Source organism: Manihot esculenta, chromosome 18 (assembly GCF_001659605.2).
Source record: "Manihot esculenta cultivar AM560-2 chromosome 18, M.esculenta_v8, whole genome shotgun sequence".
Lineage (NCBI taxonomy): Eukaryota > Viridiplantae > Streptophyta > Magnoliopsida > Malpighiales > Euphorbiaceae > Manihot > Manihot esculenta.
Genome location: NC_035178.2, coordinates 33,460,232 through 33,465,126, shown reverse-complemented (window position 1 = coordinate 33,465,126; position 4,895 = coordinate 33,460,232).

The following is a 4,895-nucleotide window of genomic DNA, read 5'->3' as shown; positions in this document are numbered from 1 at the left end:
TTTTATATTTAATCTTTTGCAGCAAAATACAAGTCCACAGTTGCTTGCATATCCACAAGTGCACCAAGAAAGTATTCAAATTTATTCAACAAGTTCCATTTTATATTTAGGCTTTATTCAACAAGTTCCATTTAATTAAATTTATTTGCGAGAGTATTTCCTTGTATTGTTATTATATTTGATACATAAATTTCCCAATTGTCTATCGTGGATGCTCATTTGTAACTTCCTCTATATGTCAAAAACATCTGGTTTCATGATCATCTAAATCCAATCAACTTGATGATGTTTATAATTAGATGATGATTAACTAAGAAAGCTCTTAACTTTAATCTTAGGGGTGGGATCAGGGAGACTCATAGCAAAATCCACAATAACATCTTATGGGTTGTTTATGGATGTATATGATATGTATGTTTTTATTGATGTATGATGGATATGCATGCAAAATAATTAATATGTAAAGTGAGTCCTAATAGCAATTAAGTGGCCCAAGGAATCTTCTAACCTAATAATTAAGTTCAATGCCTTCCAACAACCATATTATCGGTTATGGATAGCAAAGGGTAATACAGTTGGTTTAAAGGCAATTCACAATTCTGCAGTAAAATGGGTGAAGTATATTAAATTTAACTGTGGTTGTTTGCAGATTGTAGCCTTTTGTTTCAGCTAAAATTGTTTATGTAGTTCAGACCGATATAAACTGGAGTTCTCAAAACTACACTGTTAGATGTTAATCTTTGCCATTTTGTACCTCACTCTGTCTCCTTTCTCATCTTTCTTATATATTCCTCTACTGCTTCTTTTGGCAAGTAAATGCAGCAGCTGTGACAACAAAAGGTTTATACTAATTTCAATTCATTAAGATTATTTGCTACGGATACTATCTTTTTACAATTTTCTGACTGATCATTTCAGCTGGGTTCCTAGTATGCTAGATGCAAGGTAAGTTTTCAGGACTTTATAGCAAATCTGTGGCAATGCTCTTAGTATGAATTTCCTTTTTTCTTTTTTAAATTTTGTTAACCATGTGAAAATGATGAATTCAAAGATGCAAAGTGTTGCACTTGGGAAAACCTTTCAGATTTGTTATCAATAATTAAGGGTAAAATATAGCTGAAGATAAAGATAAAATCTCGAATTAAAACCATCAAATATAAAAGGAAAGGTGCTGGAATCCTTTATTTCATATTTTGTATTATGTTTATATTTTAAACACGTACATTTTGAGTTAAATTCTACTTGTATCTGTTGATTTGTTTGAGTATTTGCTTTTTGATACGATGAGCAGTGAAGGAGTCCATCCTAGCATATGAAGAAATAGAGTCCATCCTAAACTTTGACTTCCTGATCAACAAATAAATTTACAACTTCCACGTGATTTTCCTATCAAATCAATAACCATCATTCTCGTATTTGTTTAGAACTTTTACTTACTATGGATTTATTATTAGTATTGCAAGTAGAGTATTTTAGGATCATCTTCTATCTTCTACTTTTAATTACTTTGCTTTTTTTTAATTAATTTAGTTTATTTTTCTTAAATTAAGTTTTATCTCTTGCATTTAAACTCTTCATTTTATTTTTATTTTATCTTTCAATTGAATTAATATACTTCGATCTCTATGGAATGTCTGTGGAATCGACCTTTATATACTATCACAATTTATTTTGTTTTGGAAAAAGTAGAAATTTATTTTTGGTGGCTTTGACACCTATCATAACCTTTTCAATTTGATGCATCAATGGATTATTTTATTATATCATATATACCATAATTGCTTGGATGCATGTTTAACTTGATTAGTTACAAGTTTTTTACTATTTAAAGTCAAATATTATATATTGATCTTTTAATTATTAATAAATAAAAAATCTAAACTTATAGTATTAAAATCAATCGGAAACAAATAAATATTAATGTTTGTTGATCATTATTTACATTTGTGGTATATATTAGTTATTTATTTTATTATTTTATTTTTTATTAATTATTATATATTATAATAATATTATTGATGGATGTTAAAACCACAAAAATTATTTTATCTAAATTTATTGAAAAATAGTTGGATATAGGGTGAATAAGATTAAGATAATTTACACTATAAATTTTCAATCAATAACTAAAAAGACAAACAATAAAAATAAAAAGGAGTGTTTTGATCAGGTGTAAACTAAAGTAGAAATCAAGATAATTTAAGAAAATAATATTTAAGTGATAATCAAATAATAATATTGATAGAGAATTAATGCAAACAACTCCCATTTGAAGAATAAAATTTGTTTCAACTGTGAGAATCAATTATTGAAGCAAAAATATATTTATTCATTCTAATAAATCGATTTTAGCTATGGAGCTATGGTAGATGCTTCTCATTTTAATCTTGCCAACCGCGTGGTTTAGTTAAATCATGCAATTAATTGTCACTTGTGTTCAAATAATCTAAGCAATTATGAATCTAAATAATTCAAACTAACAATTTATTACTTCGCAATTAAAAGCAACGGGCCCTTATTGATTCTAAAAACAAGGCAATAATAACATGAAGAACAAGTTGCATAACTATTGAAATCCAAGCAACGGGCCCTTAGTGATTTGTTCATGCTCCTAAGGATGAGAAATCCAAGCTTGATTCAAAATAAATGGTTGTTCAAGATCAAGCATGATGAACACAGTCTCCATCCTCAATTCAAAGATAGATTGGTTGTGAAGGGTTTCAACCAATGGTGAAGATGACATCCATCTGAACAGTGCTAGGCCTAGCAGCTACTTTTGATCTGGAGATTGAATAGATGGATGTAAAGACTACCTTCCTTCACAGAGATTTGGAGGAAGAGATCTATATGAAGCAGCCAGAGGGTTTCAAGAAGAAAGGAAAAGAGGACTATGTTTGCAAGCTGAAGAAAAGCTTGTATGGCTTGAAGAAGGCACCGAGACAGTTGTACAAGAAGTTTGAATCTGTCATGGGGGAGCAGGGTTATAAGAAGACTACTTCAGACTACTGTGTATTTGTTCATAAATTCTTTGATGGTGATTTCATCATCCTTTTGCTCTATGTGGATGATATGCTGATAGTTGGCCAGAATGTCTCCAGAATTAGCAGTTTGAAGAAGCAACTAAACAAGTCTTTTGCCATGAAAGACTCGGGGCCAACAAAGCAAATTATTGGCATGAAGATAACCATAGATACAAGCTCTAAGAGGTTATGGTTATCACAAGAGACGTACATAGAGAAAGTACTTCAGAAGTTCAACATGGAGCATGCTAAAGCGGTTAGTTGTCCTCTTGCTAACCACTTTCAAGCTCAAAGCAGAGTCCTTCTTCAGATGAAGACAGAGAGGAAATGGACAAGGTTCCTTATGTTTCAATAGTTGGAAGTTTAATGTATGACATGCTATGCACACGACCAGATATTGCTCACGCAATCGGAGTAGTGAGTTGGTTTCTTTCAAATCTACGAAGGGAACATTGGATTGTAGTGAAATGGATTCTAAGATAGCTTCGAGGCACTTTCAAACTATGTTTGTGTTTTTAATATCTAGTCATGTGTTCGGCAGTTATTTGCCTTGTGGCTTAAGCATAAAATATATTCGAAAATTTATTAATGGGACTAACGACATGTGTTCGGCAGTTGATTTATCTCTCACACACTTGATCAGATATAGATGTAATATATATATCTTATTGAGCAGATTGCAAAGAAAAATTCATAACTTAAGTTAGGAAGGTCAGAATTAGATGTAATATATCTTATTAGAAAGTTAAGACATAAATACACAAAGTTCATGAAGAAAGGTGAGTCTAATTATGTAACGACCTAGAAACCAGATCGCTACCGGCGCTAGGATCCAGATCGACCTAAACCCCAACTACAACACATCAAACATACCCACATTGCTCAAAAACACTCATTAAACCCATAAACTCAAAACAACCTAAACATGCATTTCTACTTCATGAAACAACTTATAACTTATTTAAAACATAAAGTGAGCTCAAGATCGGCCCTTACCTCTTGAAGATCGAGAGGAAAACGACTCTAGCTCGGAGATGGGAGAGATTTGAGTTTCTTGAACCTCAAAGCTCCAAAACTTGCTTTATGCTTGAAAATCTTCAAAACAAAGTGAAAACTAGTGAAAATCGTGAAAGATTTAAAGGAAGAAACTCAAGATCGGTGAGGGACGGCGGAGAGCTCACCTTGGCCGAAAGTGGGGAGAAAAACTCGCCCGTTTTCTGCTAAGGGACCCCTTTATAGGTGGCTGGCCAGGCCACATTCGGGAGCCGAACGTGCTTCCGCATGCATGCCATGTTCGGCGGCCGAACCTGGGCTTCCCTCACTTATGCTTTCGGGGGCCTAAAGCACTCCCGAGGTGCATGCATGTTCGGCGGCCGAACTTGAGGTTCGGCGGCCGAACCTGGGTCTTCCTCCAAGATTATTTTCATGCAAAAACTCATTTCCTTTTTACTTAAAACCATGAAATACATTGAAACATTTTATGAAAACATGTTTCTACCCTACTAGAGGCTTCCGACATCCGAGATTCCACCGGACGGTAGGAATTCCGATACCGGAGTCTAGCCGGGTATTACAGTTTTGGCCATTGGAGGAATTCCTTGTTTTGGACTGCCATGAGCACTTCGGCTTTGGAGGCGTTGAGTGGGGTCAGGGTCTCTGGAACTCGCGGGGGAATGGTCTTTGTTTTTGAACCCGAGAGGGGAATGGTCTCTGGTCCCTTCGGTCCCAGGGTTGTCTGTAGGTCTCAGGCCTTTTGCTTTGCTTTTTCTCATGCCTTTTCGGCCTCCTTTCTTCCGGGGCTTTTCCCCTATCAGCTGCTTCTTTGGCGAATCTGCTCGTCATCAAGGCATCATCCTGCCTTATGTACTTTTCTGC